The following is a 25,904-nucleotide window of genomic DNA, read 5'->3' as shown; positions in this document are numbered from 1 at the left end:
TTTTTACTTTAAAGTTGACAGAGTCCATCTCCATAGCTATTCTAATCCTTATGAAACTGATCGCTGCTCCCTAAATGCTCCCCCACTTACACTTGCTCCACTTGGCCCGCCTCATTCCTTTGAACCAAGTCCAGCAATGCCTCCTTCCTCAGTGGGCCAGAAACGTACTGGTCGAGAATGTTATCCTGAACACATTTCAAAAATTCTTCCCCTTCTTTGTGCCTTGTATTATTGTTATCTCAGTCTACATGAGGATATTGGAAATCCCCGGTTATTAATACTCTATGGCTTTTGCACCACTCTGTAATTTCCCTGCAAATTTGCTCCTCTATATCCGTCCCACCAGCTGTTGGCCAATAGAATACACCAAGTAGTGTAATCGCACCTCTATTGTTCCTTAACTCGAACTCAGTACCCAGGAGAAATTCCCTCGTTCCTGAGCACTTTGTATTAAGCAGAAGTTAGCAGCAATCAGTGTTTGTAGTAGGACTGAGAAATGCATGAAGAGGCGGCACCCTGTAAAACAGAGCTCCAAGTATCGGTTTAAATAAAGTCCTGAACTGACAGAGCGGAGGGCAGATGAGGATTGAATTAAATCCCAATTCACTGAATCTAAACAAGGTTTAAATAAGTGAATCTGTCAGGAGTGGGATTCCTGAGTTTGTTTGTGAGCTGAAACTGGATCGGTCCCGTTCTGCAAAGAAAAAATGGCAGGCGGCTCCCAGACAGGGCTCAGGCCGGGACTGGCAGCTCTCCGCTGGTAACGGCTGGATTGGAGAGCGGGGCTCCTGCGCTGTTGCTGCTGCTGCTTCCGCCTCTTCGAGTCACTGTGGCGGTCGGTACCGATCTTCCTCCAATGGATCCGGCTCCAACTACTCACTGTCGACCTCGTGGCGCAACGGTAGCGCGTCTGACTCCCGATCAGAAGGATGCGTGTTTGAATCACGTCGGGGTCATCGCATTTTTGCAACCTTTCAGTGTCACTCTGTTTTTTCGCGGGGCAGTCTTTCAGGGATTGTCTGTTCACTGTGTGTAAAATAATATTGATCATAGAACGAACACACCACAGAAGGAGGTCATTCGACCCATCAATTCCTTACCTGCCTTTTGTAAGAACAATCCCATTGGTCCCATTCCCCGTCCCTTTCCCAGTGGCCCTGCATTTTCCCCTTCAAGTATTTATCAAATTCCTTTTTGAAAGCCACGATTGAATCTGCTTCCACCAGCCTTTCAGGAAGCGCATTCCAGATCATAGCCATTCGCTGCGTAAAAACGATTTTCCTTATGTCGCCTTTGGTTCTTTTGCCAATCACCTCAAATCTGTGTCCTCTGGTTCTCGACGCTTCGGCCAATGGGAACAGCTTCTCTTTATTAACTTTATCTGAACCCTTCATGACTTTGAACACTTCCATCAAATCTCCTCTGAACCTTCTCTGCTCGAAGGAGAACAATCCCAGCACGGCGTAAATGCGGTCTATTAGCTCCAATTTATTTATTTGGTAATTAAACAAAACGTGAAAGACTGGCAAGGCGTTGTGCGAACAGAGTTCACTGCTGTCAGACAATAAATCCAATCGCTACGTGGGCACTGGGTTCAAATCTTACGACTGATAGAATTTCTTGCAATGTTCATTTTGACCTGTTCGCAGAAAACCCGATTGTCGTGCGATGGAGCAGAGAATGTGAAAGAAACTGAAAGTGAAAGTGCAGATATTAGTTTCATCAAAGTGACTGGACACGTTTCCACAGGTGAGGGCCTCTCACCTTAAGATTCTTGCCAGCAGAGCAGGACAGATGATCAGAGTGACCGGGCTCCAGCGGCGCAATCGATCAGTGCGCGATCTTTATTTGACAGGACAGGATCGGGAAATGCTCGGGTTGTTAATTCGAGTCTCAGCTAAGTCAAACGATCATTTTGCTCGTGAACATTTCGACCGGAGTTGAAGGTACAATTGGTTTGTTCCAAAATGCATCTACTTATTTGAATTGCCATATGGTTCCTCCGGTCTGCGCTGTTGCAATAGCAGATGAAATGTTTAGTATTACTTGTTTTCCGGAGGGAGGCTGCGGAATTGGAACCAAAAACTATGGTTTTGATCCATCTAAATTTAAGGAACCAGCGCGTTAGACCGCTCAGCCAGGATACTTTCCATCTTGCGATCTTCAGGAGCCACTTTTACAGGAATAGAATTACTGCAAACAAGAATTCTACCCCTAAAGAACCAATGCTCGCACGGCAGCAGGATGAATGTGTCCAGTTAGAAACCTGTCTGAAGGAACATGAGGTCTGACAGAACCGGAAGTCCAGCAGATTGACTTTCGGTCTGAGCAGATGATGAATCTCCTTCTTGAGAGCGTTTCGCCAATCCAGTTCAGAGTGGATTTAGAATCATAAATTCGGGTGTGACTGGAGCCACTTGTGTAAAATGAAGTGTCGGGTGCAGTTTCCCGTCCTTGATGGACATTAATGATCCTGTTGCGGTTTTGCTGCAAAATTTCACTTCCCAGCTCCCGATCCCTGAACTAAAATCCAACTCTGGTGGGATTCGATCCCACAACCTTTGGATGACTCCTCTAGCCCTTAAGTAGAAGTCCAACACGCTGTCCATTGCGCCACAGAGTCAGTTATGCAATGTGAGGCAGAGCGGGGATCCTCTGCTGTGGTTGAGGCGGTCAGGCTGCTCCTGCTTCCGCCTCTCACATTCCGAGAGCCGCGGTGGCGGTCTGCACCGATCGCCCTCCAATGGATCCGGCTCCAGCCGCTTGTTGTGGGCCTGGTGCAAGAACAGTCGCGTCTGACTCCAAATCAGAAGGCTGCGTGTTTTGAACCAGGTTGAAATCACAACATTTTCATTGTGGCTCAGGATCCTGCCGACTGATTTTAGATCGGGACAGTGTTTTAGGGATGGTCTGTTCAGTGTTTGTGCAACAATATAAAAATTCAATTTGATACATTAATGAGCTTTTTTTCTGTTACTTTCTGTTTACACCCTCACCAGTTTTATGTCGAAACAGTTCACAATGTTTAAAGGATGTGGTGTACAGTGTTTGTGGAATCAGTGTTATTAAATTTGATACTTTCATTTGTTCCTTCTCCAACCCAGACTCTTATCATCAGATGTGTAGCTTCACCCTGTGTAAAATAGGTTACTCAGTGATACAAATAAATCAGTAACAACCCCGAAACCTCAGCGGGTATATTTGTTCCAATGCTTTGTGATGGTCGCGATTTCCATGCAAATTTTCAATCAGCAAATCCCAAAGGGTGTTTTGGGTTTGACAAACTAATTTAAGTACTTGACTGGTTCCTGGAAATGATCAAATGGGGATTTCCTTACCCGTACAGATATAGAAATAAATATATTCCATCATTTCATAAATGACAGTTGTGTAAATAAATATATCGCGATATCCAACATGGAAAATCAGCTCTTCATATTCTTAAACAAATGTTCTCATTTTATTTTATTAATCCACTTCCGTTTCAATGTGGAACATATGTTCAGAGCATCCCTCTAAACTTAAAGAATGGTAAAACAATTGCAGATTTTACAAACACATAACACGCTATCGTATAAGTAAGATTAAGGCCTGCTTTGTGAAATGTTTATTCTAATTGTCTTTATGATGTTACGAAAAGTATTTCTCGATGTTCGTCCCCAACTTAACGGAGAAACTACGATGAAAACCGAAAGGATTTTTCAAAAACTATTTGGAGCGATTTGATCGGTTCCCCTTCTCCTTTCTTTAATTATTACCTTTTCATAGAATCATAGAATCATAGAAGTTACAACATGGAAACAGGCCCTTCGGCCCAACATGTCCATGTCGCCCAGTTTATACCACTAAGCTAGTCCCAATTGCCTGCACTTGGCCCATATCCCTCGATACCCATCTTCCCCATGTAACTGTCCAAATGCTTTTTAAAAGACAAAATTGTACCCGCCTCTACTACTGCCTCTGGCAGCTCGTTCCAGACACTCACCACCCTTTGAGTGAAAAAATTGCCCCTCTGGATCCTTTTGTATCTCTCCCCTCTCACCTTAAATCTGTGCCCCCTCGTTATAGACTCCCCTACCTTTGGGAAAAGATTTTGACTATCGACCTTATCTATGCCCCTCATTATTTTATAGACTTCTATAAGATCACCCCTTAACCTCCTACTCTCCAGGGAATAAAGTCCCAGTCTGTCTAACCTCTCCCTGTAAGTCAAACCATCAAGTCCCGGTAGCATCCTAGTAAATCTTTTCTGCACTCTTTCTAGTTTAATAATATCCTTTCTATAATAGGGTGACCAGAACTGTACACAGTACTCCAAGTGTGGCCTCACCAATGCCCTGTACAACTTCAACAAGACATCCCAACTCCTGCATTCAATGTTCTGACCAATGAAACCAAGCATGCTGAATGCCTTCTTCACCACCCTATCCACCTGTGACTCCACTTTCAAGGAGCTATGAATCTGTACTCCTAGATCTCTTTGTTCTATAACTCTCCCCAACGCCCTACCATTAACGGAGTAGGTCCTGGCCCGATTCGATCTACCAAAATGCATCACCTCACATTTATCTAAATTAAACTCCATCTGCCATTCATCGGCCCACTGGCCCAATTTATCAAGATCCCGTTGCAATCCTAGATAACCTTCTTCACTGTCCACAATGCCACCAATCTTGGTGTCATCTGCAAACTTACTAACCATGCCTCCTAAATTCTCATCCAAATCATTAATATAAATAACAAATAACAGCGGACCCAGCACCGATCCCTGAGGCACACCGCTGGACACAGGCATCAAGTTTGAAAAACAACCCTCGACAACCACCCTCTGTCTTCTGTCGTCAAGCCAATTTTGTATCCAATTGGCTACCTCACCTTGGATCCCATGAGATTTAACCTTATGTAACAACCTACCATGCGGTACCTTGTCAAATGCTTTGCTGAAGTCCATGTAGACCACGTCTACTGCACAGCCCTCATCTATCTTCTTGGTTACCCCTTCAAAAAACTCAATCAAATTCGTGAGACATGATTTTCCTCTCACAAAACCATGCTGACTGTTCCTAATTAGTCCCTGCCTCTCCAAATGCCTGTAGATTCTGTCCCTCAGAATACCCTCTAACAACTTACCCACTACAGATGTCAGGCTCACTGGTCTGTAGTTCCCAGGCTTTTCCCTGCCGCCCTTCTTAAACAAAGGCACAACATTTGCTACCCTCCAATCTTCAGGCACCTCACCTGTAGCGGTGGATGATTCAAATATCTCTGCTAGGGGACCCGCAATTTCCTCCCTAACCTCCCATAACGTCCTGGGATACATTTCATCAGGTCCCGGAGATTTATCTACCTTGATGCGCGTTAAGACTTCCAGCACCTCCCTCTCTGTAATATGTACACTCCTCAAGACATCACTATTTATTTCCCCAAGTTCCCTAACATCCATGCCTTTCTCAACCGTAAATACCGATGTGAAATATTCATTCAGGATCTCACCCATCTCTTGTGGTTCCGCACATAGATGACCTTGTTGATCCTTAAGAGGCCCTACTCTCTCCCTAGTTACCCTTTTGCCCTTTATGTATTTGTAGAAGCTCTTTGGATTCACCTTTGCCTGATCTGCCAAAGCAATCTCATATCCCCTTTTTGCCCTCCTGATTTCTCTCTTAACTCTACTCCGGCAATCTCTATACTCTTCAAGGGATCCACTTGATCCCAGCTGCCTATGCATGTCATATGCCTCCTTCTTCTTTTTGACTAGTGCCTCAATCTCCCGAGTCATCCAAGGTTCCCTACTTCTACCAGCCTTGCCCTTCACTTTATAAGGAATGTGCTTACACTGAACCCTGGTTAACACACTTTTGAAAGCCTCCCACTTACCAGACGTCCCTTTGCCTGCCAACAGACTCTCCCAATCAACTTCTGAAAGTTCCTGTCTAATACCATCAAAATTGGCCTTTCCCCAATTTAGAATTTTAACTTTTGGGCCAGACCTATCCTTCTCCATAGCTATCTTAAAACTAATGGAATTATGATCACTGGTCCCAAAGTGATCCCTCACTAACACTTCTGTCACCTGCCCTTCCTTATTTCCCAAGAGGAGGTCAAGTTTTGCCCCCTCTCTAGTCGGGCCATCCACATACTGAATGAGAAATTCCTCCTGAATACACTCAACAAATTTCTCTCCATCCAAGCCCCTAATGCTATGGCTGTCCCAGTCAATGTTGGGAAAGTTAAAGTCCCCTACTATTACCACCCTATTTTTCTTGCAGCTGTCTGTAATCTCCTTACATATTTGCTCCTCAATTTCCCGTTGACTATTTGGGGGTCTGTAGTACAATCCTATCAAAGTGATCTCTCCCTTCTTATTTTTCAGTTCTACCCATATGGACTCAGTGGGCGAACCCTCGGATATATCCCCTCTCACTACTGCCGTGATGTTCTCCCTAATCAAGAACGCAACTCCCCCTCCTCTCTTACCTCCTGCTCTATCTTTCCTATAGCATCTGTACCCTGGAACATTGAGCTGCCAGTCCTGCCCCTCCCTTAGCCATGTTTCAGTAATAGCTATAACATCCCAGTCCCATGTACCCATCCATGCCCTGAGTTCATCTGCCTTGCCCATCAGACTTCTTGCATTGAAATAAATGCAGTTTAATCTAGTCTTCCCTTGGTCTTTGCCCTGCTTTCTCAGACCATCTGTCCGGTCATGTTCTGTACACTCTCCCTTACTGCCTTTTGTTTCTGTCACCACTTTATTTCCCACTGACTTCCTGCATCGGTTCCCATCCCCCTGCCACATTAGTTTAAACCCTCCCCAACAGCACTAGCAAACACTCCCCCTAGGACATTGGTTCCAGTCCTGCCCAGATGCAGACCGTCCAATTTGTACTGGTCCCACCTCCCCCAGAACCGGTTCCAATGGCCCAGGAATTTGAATCCCTCCCTCTTGCACCATCTCTCAAGCCACGTATTCATCTTAGCTATCCTGTCATTCCTACTCTGACTAGCCCGTGGCACTGGTAGCAATCCTGAGATTACTACCTTTGAGGTCCTACTCTTTAGTTTAACTCCTAACTCCCTAAATTCAGCTTGTAGGACCTCATCCTGTTTTTTACCTATATCGTTGGTGCCTATATGCACCACGACAACTGGCTGTTCACCCTCCCCCTCCAGAATGTCCTGCAGCCGCTCCGAGACATCCTTGACCCTTGCACCAGGGAGGCAACATACCATCCTGGAGTCTCGGTTGCGTCCGCAGAAACGCCTGTCTATTCCCCTTACAATCGAGTCCCCTATCACTATAGCTCTGCCACTCTTTTTCCTGCCCTCCTGTGCAGCAGAGCCAGCCACGGTGCCATGAACCTGGCCACTGCCACCTTCCCCTGGTGAGCCATCTCCGCCAACAGTATCCAAAACGGTATACCTGTTTTGGAGGGAGATGACCGCAGGGGACCCCTGCACTGCCTTCCTACTCTTCCTCTGTCTGTTGGTCACCCATTCACTATCTCCCTCAGTAATTTTTATCTGCGGTGTGACCAACTCACTGAACGTGCTATCCACGACTTTCTCAGCATCGCGGATGCTCCAAAGTGAGTCCATCCGCAGCTCCAGAGCCGTCAAGCGGTCAAACAATAGCTGCAGCTGGACACACTTCCCGCAGGTGAAGGAATCAGGGATACAGGAAGGAGCCCTGAATTCCCACATCCCACAAGAGGAACATGACACGGCGCTGGGATCTCCTGCCATGACTTAACCCTTAAATTAGCTTAAGAACAACTACAATGTCAAGAGAAAAAAAAAGGAAAGAAAAACTACTTACCACTCCCTTTAAGGAGTTTACTCCTTTAAATTGTTCTCAATTTAGAGAATGTTAACTACACTAGGGACCTTGATTCACTAAAAAATAAACGCTACTTCCTATAAGACCAGCAGACCTTCCCTTTCCTTTTACTTCAGTTACTGTAGATAAGGAGAAATACTCACCTGAACCTACTCACCAATCAGGTGCCTCCCCTGTGTCGCGTCCCGATCTGATTCCTGACGTCACTTCGAACTCGGTCGCAGCTCCGCTCGGCTCCTCTCAGCTGTTCTCAGCGCTCTGAAATCCCGCCTTTTATCGGACGCTCCCTCCGCTCGGCTCGGCTCCTCTCAGCTCTTCTCAGCGCTCTGAAATCCCGCCTTTTATCGGACGCTCCCTCCGCTCGGCTCGGCTCCTTTTGCTAATTGTTCTTCTTGATCCGTTTGCTTCATTTTTTCCTCAGTTATTTATAGTGAATTTTCTATCCGTTAACGTTCTTAAATATTTGATTTGTTTGTTCCCTTCCTCTTGACTTGCGATTTGTTGACCTTCAGGTCAAAGTCTGAAACAGAAATGTGCTTATATTCAGGCGTGACTCTGAAGTGTGAGACCGAGAGGTGATTCCGGATGTGTGACCGAGAGAACAACTGTTGGAGGAAGAACTGTCCGTAACCTAACATACCCACTGTGGCATTGCTCATGGTAAGTCGGATGACAAAGTATAATCAACATAAATGACCAAAGTCTCAGATCAGTTAGAATTGAATTGCTGTTGGTGAGGGGAGTTTGTGCATTGGAAGGAGTTTTTACATTTACAGCTCCAGGTAAACCTGCAAACCTCTCTCGCCTGTAGGTTACTCACCATGAGGTGTCTGCCTTTCTTTGCCCTTCTGGACATCTGAAGTGTGATTGAACCTTACCAAAAGTTTCCTATAATTAGTAAGGAAAGAAGGTATCAGTGTAAATGTGAGATAAAAACGTGGTTGTTTCACTGGGTACCATGGGAACCAGATGCACTGCTCATTTCAGTTATTTGTCCAGCAGGAAACAGAAATCATTCTCTTCAACTGTACTCGCCCGAAGGAAAAGGAAACAAACAAAACTACTCAGTACTTTGTTTTAGCTTCTTCTGCTGGTTTACGTTCACTCATCGAGAAAGTGACAGAGAGAGAGACTGAGAGATTGGATTGGCTTTTTCACTTTATAATCTATTGCACTTTGTAATTATTATCAGAGACGGTTCCATCCCAACTGTCCCGTGCCTGACATTCTCATTGATACTAAGATGTGCTTTAAATGAGTTTCTACTAATTACACATTGCGGACAAAAGCTGAACGCCGAAAACTGCTCTGAAACCAGCTTTGCTTCGCAACCTTTCATGGAGATTGGTTGCTGGTTGTCGTTAAAGGAGTTTGTAAAATAAGCCCACGAGTGCATTATCCTGAAAACGTGTTTTGGACACATTCGCAGCTCAAATATCTTACATTAAATGTATCAAATATACAAATACGTCACAGGTGTTAATATTAACACATAATGATACGAGGAAGGAGGCATTGGTGGATCTGGTTCTGGAGAAAGAGGTGGGTCAATTTGAGCAAGTGTCAGTGTCATATTTAGTGAACGGTGATCATAGTATCATAAGATTTAGATGAGTTATGGAAAAGGAGAAGGAGCTATCTCGAGTAAAGTACTTAACAGGAGAAGGGCCAATTTTAATGGGTTGAGAACGTACCTGGCCCGTGTAAATTGGAATCAAAGATTTGCAGGCTAAAATATAATCGAACAATGGGTGGAGGAGATGTTTCGGGTACAGATTAGATAGATTCCCAAGAGGGGGGAAGGTAGGGCCTGAGATCGCTGGATGACGAAAGAGATTGGGGGTAAAATGAAGCAGATAAAGGGGGTTTATGATAGATATCAGTTTGACAATGCAAGTGAGTACCGTGTACCGTGAAAAAGTAAATAAGAGGGGCAAAGAGAGAGTATGAACATAGTTTGACGGCTAACATAAAAGGTAATCCAAATGTTTTCGACAGGCATTTAAATAATGAAAGGTTCATAAGAGGAGGGGTGTGGCCGATTCGGTACCAAAAAGGAGATCTACGCATGGAGGCAGAAAGCGTGACTGAGGCACTAAAAGAGTACTTTGCATCTGTCTCTACCAAGGAAGAAGATGCTGCCAAAGTCACAGTAAAAAGGGAGGTAGTTGAGACACTGGATGGGGTGAAAATTGATGCAGAGGAGGCACTTGAAAGGCTGGCCATGCTTAAAGTTGATAAGTCACCCGGTCCGGATGGGATGCTTTCAAGGTTGCTGAGGGAGTGGAAGGGTGGAAATTTCAGAGGTCCTGGTCATAATCTTCCAATCCTCCTTAGATGCGGGGGTGATGCCAGAGGACTGGATGATTACAAATGTTAGATCCTTGTTCAGAAAGGGTGTAAGGATAAACCCAACAACTACAGGCCAGTAAAATTAAACTCGGTGGTGGGGAAGCTTTTATAAACGATGATCCGGGCCAAAATGAACAGTCACTTGGGCAAATGTGGATTAATAAAGGAAAGCCAGCATGGATTTATTAAAGGCAAATCGTGTTTAACTAACTTGATTAAGTTTTTTGGTGAGGTAATAGAGAGGGTTTATGAGGGCAATGCGTTTGATGACGACGACGACGACAACAAGAAGAACAACAACAACAACTTTATTTCGGGCCTTTAACGGAGTGAAACGACCCAAGGCGACTCACAGGTGAGATTATCAAACAAAATTTCACACTGAGCCACATAAGGAGGTATGAGGACAGATGAACAAAAGCTTGGTTAAAGAGGTAGGTTTTAAGGAGCATCTTAAACGAGGAGAGAGAGGTAAAGAGGTGGAGAGGTTTCGGGAGGGAATTCCAGAGCTTAGGGCCGAGGGAGCTAAAGGCACGGCCGCCAATGGTGGAGCAATTAAAATCGGGGATGCAAAAGAAGGAAGAATTGGAGGAGCGCTAAGATCTCGGAGGGTTGTAGGGCTGGAGGAGTTTACAGAGACAGGGAGGGGCGAGGCCATAGAGGCATTTGAAAAGAAGGATGAGAATTGTAGGGCTGGAGGAGGTTGCAGAGATAGGGACAGGTGAAGAGATGGAGGGATTTGAAAACATGGATGAGCATTTTAAAATCGAGGCTTTCCCGGACTGGGAGCCAATGTAGGTTCGTGATCACAGAGGAGGTGGGAGAACGGAACTTGTTGAGCGTTAGGATACGGGCAGCAGAGTTTTGGATGAGCTCAGTTTTATGGAGGGTGGAAGATGGGAGACGAGCCAGGAGACCATTGGAATAGTCCAGTAATCAGCTTGTCAGCAAAATTGAAGCCAATGGAACAAACAGGGGCAGTGGCAGCATGGATGCGAATTGGCTAACTGGCGGGAAACAGAGCGTAGTGGTAAACGGTTGGAAGGTTTACAGTGGTGTTCCCCAGGGGTCGGTACTAGGATGGCTGCTTTTTTTGATATATATTAATGAATTGGACTTGGGTGTGCAGGGCACAATTTCAAATTGCAGATAACACAAAACTTAGAAGCGCAGTAAACAGTGAGGAGGACAGTAATAGACTCCTAGATGACATAGACAGTCTGGTGGAATGGACGGACACACAGCAGATAACATTTAATGCAGAGAAATGCAAAATGATACATTTTGGAAGGAAGAACGAGGAGATGCAAAATAAACTAAGTGGTACAATTCTAAAGGGGGTGCAGGAAAAGCGACCTGATGGTATCTGTGCACAAATCTTTGAAGGTGGCAGGAGAGATTGAGAAAGCGGTTAAAAAGGATACGGAATCTGGGGCTTTATAGATAGAGGCATAGAGCACAAAAGCAAGGAAGTTATATTAAACCTTTATAAAACATTGGTTCAGCTACAACTTGAGCATTATGTCCAATTCGGGGCACCGCAGTTTCGGAAGGATGTGAAGGCCTTAGAGAGGGTGCAGAAAAGATGCAGAAAAGAAGGTGCAGAAATGGTTCCAGGGATGAGGGACTTCAGTTCCGCGAATAGACTGGAGAAGCTCGGGTTGTTCTCCTGAGAACAGAAAAGTTTGAGAGGAGATTTGATGGAAGTGTTCAAAATCATGACGGGTTTAGATGAAGTAAATAGAAAGAAACTGTTCCCATTGGCGGAAGGATCGGGAACCAGAGAGCACAGATTTAAGGTGATTGGCAAAAAACCAAAGGCGACATCAGGAAAAAAAAAGCAGCGAGAAGTTCTGATCTGGAAGGCACTGCCTGAAAGGATGGCGGAAACAGATTCGATCGTGGCTTTCAAAAGGGAATTGGATAAATAGTAGAAGGGAAGAAAATGCAGGCCTACGGGGAAAGAGAGAGGGAATGGGACTAACTGGATTGCTCTTACAAAGAGACGGCATAGACTCGATGGGCCGAATGGCATCCTTCCAAACTCCAACGATTCTATGATTTGTCAAGCTCAAAGTGCTTGCTACTTCAGTGAGAGGTCCGTCTGTACAAAGAACGAGCACTTCCGCGTTACAGTTCAGCAGTCCTTTCCTTATTGGCTCCGGAATTAATACAAATACGGCCTGTGTTACTTTGTTGTTTAATTCAGAAATGGGGTAAATATCAGATAGAATAAAAAGGCACTGCTGGGAATGGAACCGAGGACCTCTTGTGAAGAAAATGGCAATTTGCCCAGCTTTTGCAAATTGATGATACAAATTAAGCTGCAACGACCCCACCTCCACTTCCTGATATCTACCTCTCACTGTCTGTTAGCGTTTGAGGCAGTTTGTATTTTTCTATTTCTCTTGTCTATTTCGCTGTGTTTCCCGATACTCTGTATCTCTCGCTGTGTTTACCGATACTCTGTATCTCTCGCTGTGTTTACCGATACTCTGTATCTCTCGCTGTGTTTACCGATACTCTGCATCTCTCGCTGTGTTTACCGATACTCTGTATCTCTCGCTGTGTTTACCGATACTCTGTATCTCTCGCTGTGTTGACCGATACTCTGTATCTCTCGCTGTGTTGACCGATACTCTGTATCTCTCGCTGTGTTGACCGATACTCTGTATCTCTCGCTGTGTTTACCGATACTCTGAATCTCTCGCTGTGTTTACCGATACTCTGTATCTCTCGCTGTGTTTACCGATACTCTGTATCTCTCGCTGTGTTTACCGATACTCTGTATCTCTCGCTGTGTTTACCGATACTCTGTATCTCTCGCTGTGTTTACCGATACTCTGCATCTCTCGCTGTGTTTACCGATACTCTGTATCTCTCGCTGTGTTTACCGATACTCTGTATCTTTTGCTGTGTTTACCGATACTCTGTATCTCTCGGTGTGTTTATCTCTCTGTGTCAATCGTGGGCTGATTCTGAATAAACAATGAATTAAATGAGGAGTTTTGGACAATTCTCCCTCTGACACTGAGGAACCAATGAGCGAAACTTTATTATAAGATATTGTTTATTGTGAAACAGCAAAGAAAACATTGCATTTTGAACGATTGAGGTTCAGTTCTGTGCAAAAAGAAACTGAGACCACAAGGTGTTTGCAACAAGCCGCCTTTTAAGTTGATCAGGCTCGCTAACATTGCAGCACGAGGTGTAGACACCGCGCTGATGATCTTCATGTGTATCCGGGCCTTTCAGACACTTCGTGTGCCACAGGAGCTTTCCAATCCCCTGGACACCGACACATCCGTCGAAGTAGCAGGACCGACATCTCGCCCCCTTTGCCAGACTTCAGCAAATTTAACGCTGAAAATACAAAACAGGACGTGTAGTGAGAGTGCGCTGTTGTTTTATAAAGTGTGGGAGTCCATATATGAGTGCGATGTTTATATATGAACTGTGTGTGTATATATGAGTGTGATGTTTAAATATGAACAATGGGTGTGTATATATGAGTGTGATATTTATATATGAACTGTGGGTGTGTATATATGAGTGTGATATTTATATATGAACTGTGGGAGTCGATATATGAGTGCGATGTTTATATATGAACTGTGGGTGTGTATATATGAGGGTGATATTTATACATTAACAGTGGGAGTGTATATTTGAGTGCGATGTTTATATATGAACTGTGTGTGAAAATATGAGTGTGATGTTTAAATATGAACAATGGGTGTGTATATATGAGTGTGATATTTATATATGAACTGTGGGTTTGTATATATGAGGGTGATATTTATACATGAACAGTGGGAGTGTATATATGAGTGTGATATTCATATATGAACTGTGGGTGTATATATATGAGGGTGATATTTACACATGAACAGTGGGAGTGTATATGTGAGTGTGATATTTATATATGAACTGTGTGTGTATATATTAGTGCGATGTTTATATATGAACTGTGGGTGTATATATATGAGTGTGATGTTTGTTTATGAACTGTGGGTGTGTATATATTAGTGCGATGTTTATATATGAACTGTGGGTGTGTATATATGAGCGTGATGTTTGCAAATGAACTATAGGTGTATATATATATGAGTGTGATGTTTGTATATGAATTGTGGGTGTGGAAACATGAGTGCGATGTTTATATATGAACTGTGGGAGTGTATATATGAGTGCGATGTTTATATATGAACTGTGGGTGTGTATATATGAGTGTGATGTTTATATATGAACTGCGGGTGCGTATATATGAGTGCGATGTTTATATACGAACTGCGGGTGTGCACATATGAGTGCGATGTTTTTATTTGAATTGCGGAATAAACAGGAGCTGCAATTCCTCCTGGGGTTATGTTTTCTCCAAGACAATGATGTAAAGGGGCACTTTAACAAGCGGCCAAAATAGCTCAGTTGGGAGAGCGTTAGACTGAAGATCTAAAGGTCCTTGGTTCAATCTCGAGTTTCGGCGGTTTTTGGTTGTTGAGTTTCTTCATCCTTGCTTCGATTTTCGCATTTCATTGCAGTGACATTTGATACCCGCCACTGAAGGATTGGGGATGAAATAGAGAGGCATCAAGGATGGGAAATATTTTTTCGTCTTGATTTAGTTTTTATTTCTCTGTTACCTTCTGCCTTTTTCTCTTGTTTTTTCTCTCTCGGTGCCGGGGGACAATTTCATTTGATGCATTTGTCCCAAACCGATGCCTTTTCCACATCTCGGGGCGGTCAGACCCTCTCTGTCTGTCTGTTGCTGCTAATGATTATTAATGGGGACAGGCCGCGAGTTAAACGTTTCTCTGCAAACCGGAGATAGAAAAATAAAAAAGAAAGACGTGTTTCTCCGGCCCATGGGCAAAGTTGCAATGGATGTTATTCAATAACACTGTCCCCGTGAATTTGTCTGTGGACCTGTTTGTAAGGCTTGCATTTTAAAAGTTACAAAAACCCGAAATAAATAAAGCAAATTAGAAGAATGGAATTCATGATCATGACATTACGGCATACTCTTTGCAAATGAGCTAACCGGCGGTCCGAACGGCTGTTTAATTAATTGATGTACCTGTATGCTGGTTGGCAACGATTTCTGCACTTGGACCCCGAAATCTCCCTGCTCCTCCACAGTTCCTTTTTTCTCACCATTTAGAAAATAGCCTGATTTATCTTTTTTAGATTTAAAGTGGATCACCTCGCTCTCCCCCACATTGAACTCTATTTGCCGCAGTTTTGCCCACTCACTTAATCGATTTATTCCCACTTTTCAACGTCCTGCTTCCATCTACATGATTGTTGCGCCACCAGAAGGCTGCGTGTTCAAAACACGGGGTCACCGTTACTTCTCGAGTTGATCGGATTCTGGATCATTCCGGAATGAATATTGTATCTGCTTTTTCTCAATAAACAGAATCTTGCTCTAAAGTCTGCTTCCCTGGTTCCCAAATTTCAGGAAGGCGTCTCATTTTGCCCTTGACTTTTGAACTTGACCTGCAGTTGAAACTTTTGCAAAGAGGGAAATAAGTCGCCAAATCGCTCCACGTGAATCGGAAACGCTTTGGGAAGAAGTTCAGTGCAAACAATCAGGACTTTAAAGGCACCTCAATGACCTGCACTTTCATTGAATGAGTTTTGTTCGCCTCTCGGCTTTCATCTCACTGAAGTGAAGAGTGTGACCGCCTTGTATCTGTCAGCGTGCAAGTGACGAGTTTGGGGTGAGCACGGGTCGTCTTTATTTTTGAAATCTCACCAAGCAACAGGGAAAAGAAACTTCGAATCAAACTGTCCCTGTCAGTGATGAATTGAAGTGAATATCGCTCCAAGCAGATCTGGACAATGAGCAGCGCAGCCGCACAGGAGTCCCAAATCCACCCTCTCGCCACTCGGCAATCACAACTTTACTCCGGCCCAGTATCGCCACGCTGAAATCAAGTATTTCTCGAACACATTTTTTTTAACATCATAGTTACTGGTGTTATAGTGAAGACTACCGTCCGCTTCACTGTAAGTGCAAGAGACAACTTTGTAGACACCGTGTCGTGTCACAGAGCTGCTCCTTGGACCTGCTCATTTCATCTCATCTCATTTTCAGCAAACCTGAATATTACTGGAATATAGAATGGCGAATCACAGCTCAAAAGGTCAATCCTCTCTACCACGAGGGGACTGAGTCTTCCAACATACGGTGGTTAATGGCAAGGTTGGCTTCATGTGCAGAAATAATACAGCACAGATTTTCACTCATGCAAGCTGCACACCCTTTATTTTGGAAAAGTAAACTGATTGCCAGACAGCTGATATATTAATCGCGGCAAGCTGAAGCTTTAGCTCGGTGAATTGGTCCTTCAGCAACTACAAAGTTGTGTTTCTGTGGCGCAATTGTTGGTTCAAGCTCCACCCGGTGAACGCTGGGTAGTAACTTTCACCTGAACATTCAATGTCTCGCGTTTCCAGCATTCGAATGTGTGTCCTGTCTGAACGAAAATATACAGGTGAGGTGCCTGAGGATTGGAGGGTAGCAAATGTTGTACCTTTGTTTAAGAAGGGCGGCAGGGAAAAGCCTGGGAACTACAGAACGGTGAGCCTGACATCTGTAGTGGGTAAGTTGTTGGAGGGTATTCTGAGAGACAGGATCGACAGGCATTTGGAGAGGCAGTGACTGATTAGGAACAGTCAGCATGGTTTTGCGAGTGGAAAATCATGTCTCACGAATTTGATTGAGTTTTTTGAAGGGGTAACCAAGAAGATAGATGAGGGCTGTGCAGTAGACGTGGTCTACATGGACTTTAGCAAAGCCTTTGACAAGGTACCGCATGGTAGGTTGTTACATAAGGTTAAATCTCACGGGATCCAAGGTGAGGTAGCCAATTGGATACAAAATTGGATTGACGACAGAAGACAAAGGGTGGTTGAAGAGGGTTGTTTTTCAAACTGGAGGCCTGTGACCAGCGGTGTGACTCAGGGATCGGTGCTGGGTCCGTTGTTATTTATATTAATGATTTGGATGAGAATTTAGGAGGCATGGTTCGTAAGTTTGCAGATGACACCAAGATTGGTGGAATTGTGGACAGTGAAGAAGGTTATCTAGGATTGCAACGGGGTCTTGATAAATTGGGCCAGTGGGCCGATGAATGGCAGATGGAGTTTAATTTAGATAAATGTGAGGTGATGCATTTTTGGTAGATCGAATCGGGCCAGGACCTACTCCGTTTATGGTAGGGCGTTGGGGAGAGTTATAGAACAAAGAGATCTCGGAGTAAAGGTTCATAGCTCCTTGAAAGTGGAGTCACAGGTGGAGAGGGTGGTGAAGAAGGCATTCAGCATGCTTGGTTTCATTGGTCAGAACACTGAATACAGGAGTTGGGATGTCTTGTTGAAGTTGTACAAGACATTAGTAAGGCCACACTTGGAATACTGTGTACAGTTCTGGTCACCCTATTATAGAAAGGATATTTTTCAACTCGAAAGAGTGCAGAAAAGATTTACTAGGATGCTGCCGGGACTTGATGGTTTGACTTATAGGGAGAGGTTGGATAGACTGAGACTTTTTTCCCTGGAGATTAGGAGGTTTAGGGGTGATCTTAAAGAATTCTATAAAATAATGAGGGGCATAGATAAGGTAGATAGTCAAAATATTTTCCCAAAGGTAGGGGAGTCTATGACGAGGGGGCATAGATTTAAGGTGAGAGGGGAGAGATACAAAAGGATCCAGAGGGGCAATATTTTCACTCAAAGGGTGGTGAGTGTCTGGAACGAGCTGCCAGAGGCTGTCGTCGAGGCGGGTACAATTTTGTCTTTTAAAAAGCATTTGGACAGTTACATGGGTAAGATGGGTATAGAGGGATATGGGCCAAGTGCAGGCAATTTGGACTAGCTTCGTGGTATAAACTGGGCGACATGGACATGTTAAGCCGAAGGGCCTGTTTCCATGTTGTAAACTTCTATGATTCTACACCGTGAACATTGCCAGCTGAGTGCGTCTAATTTTCCACCATTTAATCTGCTGTCTGAAAAATGTTCAAAAAAAACGAGATTGGCTTGAAATAATTCGGATTACTTGTTGTTTCCACAATGAATGACACTCCCTTTATTTTGGAAAAGTAAAATGGTATTCACATTCCGACAGGTTTCAGCTGATTTGTGAGAGATCTTTCAAGGATCAATCTCTGGTTAAGGCGGCCTTTTTATCTCTCTCTCTCTCTGTTGGCAGAATCCAAAATGAAATTGGAGCTGGACTAATCAAGCAAGAAATCAGGAATCACTTTCGCAAACAAAATACGGCCGGAAGCTGGAACTCTCTCATCCCAAAGGATGTGGATTGAGGCTCAGTTCAAATTTTCAAGTCTGATATTGATAGATCATTTTCTGGTTCGGTTACCAAGGGATATGAGTCCAAGGCGGGGAAACAGAGATGAATTACTGATCACCTCATGATCTAATTGAATGGGCAAGCAGGCTCGAGGGGCTGAATGTTCTTCTCCTGTGCCGATGTTACACTCCTGCTCAGTGCGGGGCTGGGCGACTGGTAAGAGTCATCAGACTTGACTCCAGAATGATACTCGGGTGTTCAGATTCAGCCACCTTGGGATTGTCGGACAAACTGAACCCCGACAGCAGCGTCACCACCTGCCTCTCTGTAATGATAGGATGAGAAGGAGCCCTGCCGCTGGCCAGGCGAGCTCAGTCGGTGAAGCACGAAATTCCGAACCTCGGGGTCTTGGGTCTAAAGCAAATATTGGGGGTTTTGAGTTCTATTTTTCACAGTGGGTGAAAAAGGTTCAAAGTGCAACCTCTGATCTCCAGTTCATGAAATCCAGTTATTTTAACAGACACAACACTGAGCTGTGTGAAAGGAAACCGTGAGCGTTGCCAAATATCCAGTCCGTCCCGATACTATCTTCTCATTCCTTCCACATGGGACACGGCAGATACCGTTTCAATAGGTTTCATTTCTGCTGTTATTAAAAATGTTGATAGTTAGGATGTGTAATATTAAGAAGATGCCAACTCTGGATCCATTCGCCTCTCTGATACCTCCTGATACCCACTTACCCTCCTTGATTCTCCCTGATCTCCTCATCTTCTCTTATACCCTCAGAGAGTCCATTATCCTCTTTCAACCTTGTCAGCGCCCTTTACACTCTCTGATACCCGCAGTCCTCACACACTGATACGCCCTGAGAGTCCTTACACTCTCTGATACCCTCTGGCAGTCCTTCCCCTCTGTGAGATCTCAATATACTCTCTGATCTCCTCTGACTGCCCGCTCCCCTCTTTGAGCCCCGTTACACACTCTGATGCCCTCTGATAGTACCTTCTCCAATGGATCGCCACTCAGAAGCGATAAGACGCCCTGAGGCCTTCTCAGAACCCATTACCGTCCCTGCTATCCAAGTGCGGTGTAACTTCACAGGTGAATCGACCGGTCTGTGTTCAGGATGAGATCCAGACTTTGATCGGTCGCTGCTGTTTCCGCCTCTGAGAGCTCCATCGGCGGTCGGTACCGATCTTCCTCCTCTCAACTGGGTGTGGATGTATGAGTGCGCTGTTGATTTATAAACTTTGGTAGTTTACGTATGACAGCGATGTTCATATATGAACTGTGGGTGTATCTCTATGAGTACGATGTTTGTATATGAACTGTGGGTGTATCTCTATGAGTACGATGTTTATATATGAACTGTGGGTGTATCTCCATGAGTGCGATGTTTATATCTGAACTGTGGAATGAACAGGAGGGGCAATTCCTCCTGGGGTTATATTTTCTTCCACGACAATAACCCAAAGTAAGTATAGGATGTAGAGCCTAAATAGCTCAGTTGGGAGAGCGTTAGACTGAAGATTTGAAGGTCCTTGGTTCAATCCCGAGTTTCGGCAGTTTTTGGTTGTTTACTTTCTTCTTCCTTGCTTCGATTCTCGGATTTATTTGCAGTGAAATTTAATTCCCGCCACTGAAGGTTTGGGCATTGAACAGAGAGACATCAAGGATGAGAAATATTTATATCGTTTGTATTTGGCTGTTATTTCTCTGTTACCTTCTGCCTTTGTCTCTTGGTTTTGTCTCTCTCGGTGCCAGGTGACTATTTGATTTGTCAGAAACTGATGCATTTTCCACATCTCGGGGCGGTCAGACCAGCTCTGTCTGTCTGTTGCTGCTGATGATCATTAATGGGAACAGGCCGCGAGTTAAACGTTTATCTGCAAATTGGAGAAAGACAAATAAAAAGAAAGACGTGTTTATCCTGTCCAGGGGCAAAGTAACAACGGATGTAATTCAAAAAACGGTCCCCGTGAATTTTTCTGTCGATTTTCTTTGTAAAGCTTCGATTTCAAAAGTTACAAAAACGCGAAATACATAAAGTAAATTACAAGAATCGAGTCCGTGATCATTATGTTACAGTATACTCTTTGCAAACGAGTTAACCGGCCGTACCAACGGCACATTAGGCTGTTTTACTAATTTTTGTACCTGCAGCGATTTCTGTACTTGGACCCATAAATCTCTCTGCTCCTCCACAGCACCGAGTTTCTCACCATTTAGAAAATACTCTGATTTATCTTTCTTAGATTTAAAGTGTATGACCTCGGTCTCCCCCACATTGGACTCTATTTGCCACAGTTTTGACCACACAGTTAATCTATCAATTCCCACTTTTCAATTTCCGGCTACCATTTGCATTACATCCTGCGTCACCAGAAGGTGCGTGTTCAAAACACGGGGTATCCGTTGCCTTGAGAGCTGATAGGATTCTGTATCGTTCCGGAAAGAATGTTTCAGCTGCTTTTTCTCAACAAACAGAACCTTGCTCTCAATTCTGGTTCTCTGGATCTCAAATTTGAGCAAATCGTTTCATTTTGCCCTCGACTTTTGATCTTGTGCTGCGGATGAAACTTTTGCAAAGAGGGAGAAGAAGTCCCCAAATCGCCCCACGTGTATCTCAAACGCTTTGGGAAGAAGTTCTGTGGAAACAATCAGGAATTTAAAGGCACCTCAATGACCTGCACTTTCATTGAATGACTTTTTTTCGCCATTGGAATCGACGTGAAATCGCTGTCGGCTTTCATCTCACTGAAGTGCAGAGTGTGGCCGCCTTGTATCGGTCAACGTGTTAGTGACGAGTTTGGGTTAAGCACGGGTCGCGTTTATTTCTGAAATCTCACCAAGCACCGGGGAAAAGAAACTTAGAATCAAACTGTCCCTGTAAGTGATGAATTGAAGGGAATATCGCTCCAAACAGATCTAAACAATGCGCAGCGCAGCCGCACAGGAGTTCCAAATCCACCCTCTCGCCACTCGGCAATCGCATTAACTGAACTTTACTCTGGCCCAGTGTCACCGCGCTGAAATCGAGTCTTTCTCGGCCACATTTTTTCTTAACATAATAATTACTGGTTTAAGAGTGAAAATTGTCGTCCACTTCACTGTAAGTGCAAGAGACAACTTTGTTGACATCGTGTAGTGTCACAGACCTGCTGGTTTGTCCCGCTCATTTCATCTCATCTCATGTTCAGCAAACCTGAATATTACTGGAACAGAGAATGGCGAATCGCAGCTCAAAAATCAATCCTCTCTTCCACGAGCGGACTGAGTCTCTCAACATACAGGTGTTTAATGGCAAGGTGAGTTTAATTTTCAGAAATAATACAGCACAGATTTTGACTCCTGCAAGCTGCACACATTTTATTTTGGAAAAGTAAACTGATTGGAAGAAAGCTGTTACATTGAGTGCGGTAACCTGAAGCGTCAGCTCGATGAATTAGTCCTTGAACATTTGCAAGTTCTGTTTCTGTGGCGCAATTGGTTAGCGCGTTTCGCTGCGAACTGAAAAGTTGGTCGTTAGAGGACACGAAGGCAACCTTTTACCTTAACATTCATTGTCTCGCAAATTCTTGGGTTCGAATGTGTGTCTTGTCTGCCAGAAAATATACCGCAAGCATTGCCAGCTGAGTGCGTCTGATTTTCCACCATTTATTCTGCGGTTGGATAACAGGCATATGAAAATTATCCAAAAAAACGAGGTTGGCTTGAACGAAGTCGGAATACTTCTTGACAGAGAAGTTTCGAAGGTTGCAAGCGAGCTCCTTCACACTGACATGGATATTTCTGCAGTGAGCGACATCGGACTGTTTCCACAATGAATGTCACTCCCTTTATTTTGGAAAAGTGAAATGGTATTCACATTCCGACTGGTTTCAGTTGATTTGTGAGAGATCGCTAAAGGATCAATCTCCGGTGAAGACGGCCTTTTTCTCTCTCTCTGTTGGCCGAATCCAAAATGAAATTGGAGCTGGACTAATCATGCAAGAAATCAGGAATCACTTTAGCAAACAAAATACGGCCGAAAGCTGGAACTCTCTCATCCCAAAGGATGTGGATTGTGGTTCAATTCATAATTTGAAGTCTGATATTGACAGATCGTTTTTCGATTCGGGTACCAAGGAATATGAGTCCAAGACGGAGAAACAGAGATGAATTGCAGATCAACTCATGATCCAATTGAATGGGGCAGCAGGTTCGAGGGGCTGAATGGCCTTCTCTTGTCCCGATGTTCCGATACTGCTCAGCGCGGAGCTGGACGAATGGTAAAAGACATCAGACTAACTCCAGAATGAAAAAAACGGGTGTTCAGAAGTCGATACCCTGAGATTGTGGAACGAACTGAACTCCTGCAGCAAGGCCAACAGTTGTCTCTCTGCAATGATAAGATGGGAACAATTTCAGCCGTCGGCCCGGCTAGCTCAGTCGGTAGCGCATGAGACTCTTGATCTCAGGGTGGTGGGTTCGAGCCCCACGTTGGGCGATTTGTGTTCCACTTTTCACACTCGGTGATAAAATTTTTAAAGTGCAACCTCTTGTCTCCAGATTCGAAACAGGCACAACCCTGAGCTGTGTGAAAGGAAACCGTGAGCGTTGCCAAATATCCACTCCCTATCGATTCTACCTTCTCGTTCCCTCCGCATGGGACACGGACAGGTTATCGGTTCAATTGGATTCACTTTTTGTTGTTATTAAAAATGTTGAAGGTCAGAAAATGTAATATTTAGGAGATGCCAACGCTGGAACAATTCGCCTCTCTGATACCTCCTGATCCCCCCTTACCCCATTTGATTATCCCTGTGCTCCTTATCATCGCTGATACGCTCTGTCTCTGACCTTCTCCGATACCCTCAGAGAGTCCATGATTCACTTTGAACCTTGTCACCGCCATTCACCTGCTCTGATACCCATTGATTGCCCCTTGCACAGATGCGCCCTGAGCCGCCATACACTCTCCCAAACTCGGCAGTCCTTCCCCTCTCTCAGATCTTAAAACACTCTCTGATGCCATCTGACTGCCCGCTCTCCTCTTTGAGCCCCCTTACACTCTCTGATGCCCTCTGATAGTACCTTCCCCTCTCTGAGATGCCCTTGCCACAATGGATCGCCACTAAGAAGCGATTAGACGCCCTGAGGCCTTCTCAGAAGCAATTACCGTCCCTGCTATCAAAGTGCGGTGTAACTTCACAGGTGGATCTCCCGGTCTGTGTTAAGGATGAGATCAAGAGTTTGATCGGTCGCTGCTGCTTGCGCCTCTGAGAGCTCTATCGGCGGTCGGTACCGATCTTCCTCCCACAAACTGGGTGTGGATGTATGAGTGCGCTGTTGATTTATAAACTTTGGTAGTTTACGTATGACAACGATATTTATATGTGAACTGTGGGTGTATCTCTACGAGTACGATGTTTATATATGAATTGTGGAATGAACAGGAGGGGCAATTCCTCCTGGGGTTATATTTTCTACCACGACAATAACACAAAGTAATCGTTGGGTACAGAGCCGAAGTAGCTCAGTTTGGAGAGCGTTAGACTGAAGATCTGAATGTCCTTGGTTCAATCCCGAGTTTCCGCAGTTTTTGTTTGTTTACTTTCTTCTTCCTTGCTTCGATTCTCGGATTGATTTGCAGTGAAATTTCATTCCCGCCACTGTCGGATTGGGGATTGAATGGAGAGACATCAAGGATGGGAAATATTTATATCGTTTGTATTTGGCTGTTATTTCACTGTTACCTTCTGCCTTTTTCTCTTGGTTTTGTCTCTCTCGGTGCCAGGTGACTATTTGATTTGTCCGAAACTGTTCCATTTTCCACATCTCGGGGCGGTCAGATCCGCTCTGTCTGTCTGTTGCTGCTGATGATCATTGATGGGAACAGGGCGCGAGTTAAACGTTTATCTGCAAATTGGAGAAAGACAAATCAAAAGAAAGACGTGTTTATCCTGCCCAGGGGCAAAGTTACAACGGATGTAATTCAAAAACGGTCCCCGTGAATTTTTCTGTTGATTTTCTTTTTAAAGCTTCGATTTCAAAAGTTACAAAAACGCGAAATAAATAAAGTAAATTACAAGAATCGAGTCCGTGATCATTATGTTACAGTATACTCTTTGCAAACGAGTTAACCGGCCGTACCAACGGCACATTAGGCTGTTTAATTAATTTTTGTACCTGCAGCGATTTCTGCACTTGGACCCCTAAATCTCTCTGCTCCTCCACAGCACCGACTTTCTCACCATTTAGAAAATACTCTGATTTATCTTTCTTAGATTTAAAGTGTATGACCTCGGTCTCCCCCACATTGGACTCTATTTGCCACAGTTTTGTCCACACACTTAATCTATCAATTCCCACTTTTCAATTTCCTGCTACCATCTGCGTTTCTTCCTGCGTCACCAGAAGGCTGCGTGTTCAAAACACGGGGTAACCGTTGCCTTTAGAGCTGATAGGGTTCTGTATCGTTCCGGAATGAATGTTTCATCTGCTTTTTCTCAATAAACAGAACCTTGCTCTATATTCTGGTTCTCTGGATCTCAAATTTGAGCAAATCGTTTCATTTTGCCCTCGACTTTTGATCTTGTGCTGCGGATGAAACTTTTGCAAAGAGGGAGAAGTCCCCAAATCGCCCCACGTTTATCTCAAACGCGTTGGGAAGAAGTTCTGTGTAAACAATCAGGAATTTAAAGGCACCTCAATGAACTGCACTTTCATTGAATGACTTTTTTTCGCTATTGGAATCGACGAGAAATCGCTGTCGGCTTTCATCTCACTGAAGTGCAGAGTGTGGCCGCCTTGTATCGGTCAATGTGTTAGTGACGAGTTTGGGTTAAGCACGGGTCGCGTTTATTTCTGAAATCTCACCAAGCACCGGGAAAAAGAAACTTAGAATCAAACTGTCCCTGTAAGTGATGAATTGAAGGGAATATCGCTCCAAACAGATCTGGACAATGTGCAGCGCAGCCGCACAGGAGTTACAAATCCACCCTCTCGCCACTCGGCAATCGCATGAACTGAACTTTACTCTGGCCCTTGTCACCGCGCTGAAATCGAGTCTTTCTCGGCCACATTTTTTCTTAACATAATAATTACTGGTTTAAGAGTGAAAATTGTCGTCCACTTCACTGCAAGTACAAGAGACAACTTTGTAGACACCGTGTAGTTTCACAGACCTGCTGGTTTGTCCTGCTCATTTCATCTCATCTCATTTTCCGCAAACCTGAATATTACTGGAACAGAGAATGGCGAATCACAGCTCAAAAATCAATCCTCTCTTCCACGAGCGGACTGAGTCTTTCAACATACAGGTGTTTAATTGCAAGGTGAGTTTAATTTTCAGAAATAATACAGCACAGATTTTGACTCGTGCAAGCTGCACACATTTTATTTTGGAAA

At 44.3% G+C, this 25,904-nt stretch overlaps 6 non-coding genes across 6 annotated transcripts; 5 read left to right on the top strand and 1 right to left on the bottom strand.

The window, feature by feature from the left end:
- Window positions 1-884: 884 nt before the first annotated feature.
- Window positions 885-956, top strand: trnag-ccc (transfer RNA glycine (anticodon CCC)). The gene has a single exon. It is a non-coding gene; the product is annotated as a tRNA-Gly (tRNA).
- A 1,575-nt stretch (window positions 957-2,531) lies between these two features.
- Window positions 2,532-2,623, bottom strand: trnar-ucu (transfer RNA arginine (anticodon UCU)). The gene is given in 2 exon segments: window positions 2,532-2,567; window positions 2,587-2,623. It is a non-coding gene; the product is annotated as a tRNA-Arg (tRNA).
- An 11,982-nt stretch (window positions 2,624-14,605) lies between these two features.
- Window positions 14,606-14,678, top strand: trnaf-gaa (transfer RNA phenylalanine (anticodon GAA)). Its single transcript has one exon. It is a non-coding gene; the product is annotated as a tRNA-Phe (tRNA).
- Window positions 14,679-20,004: 5,326 nt separating this feature from the next.
- trnaf-gaa (transfer RNA phenylalanine (anticodon GAA)) lies at window positions 20,005-20,077 on the top strand. The gene has a single exon. It is a non-coding gene; the product is annotated as a tRNA-Phe (tRNA).
- Window positions 20,078-22,928: 2,851 nt separating this feature from the next.
- Window positions 22,929-23,001, top strand: trnak-cuu (transfer RNA lysine (anticodon CUU)). Its single transcript has one exon. It is a non-coding gene; the product is annotated as a tRNA-Lys (tRNA).
- A 1,018-nt stretch (window positions 23,002-24,019) lies between these two features.
- On the top strand, window positions 24,020-24,092 carry trnaf-gaa (transfer RNA phenylalanine (anticodon GAA)). Its single transcript has one exon. It is a non-coding gene; the product is annotated as a tRNA-Phe (tRNA).
- The last annotated feature ends 1,812 nt before the right edge of the window (window positions 24,093-25,904 follow it).

This window comes from Heptranchias perlo, chromosome 20 (assembly GCF_035084215.1).
Source record: "Heptranchias perlo isolate sHepPer1 chromosome 20, sHepPer1.hap1, whole genome shotgun sequence".
Taxonomy (NCBI): domain Eukaryota; kingdom Metazoa; phylum Chordata; class Chondrichthyes; order Hexanchiformes; family Hexanchidae; genus Heptranchias; species Heptranchias perlo.
The sequence above is the reverse complement of the archived record's forward strand: the minus strand, read 5'-3'. Positions and strand labels throughout refer to the sequence as shown.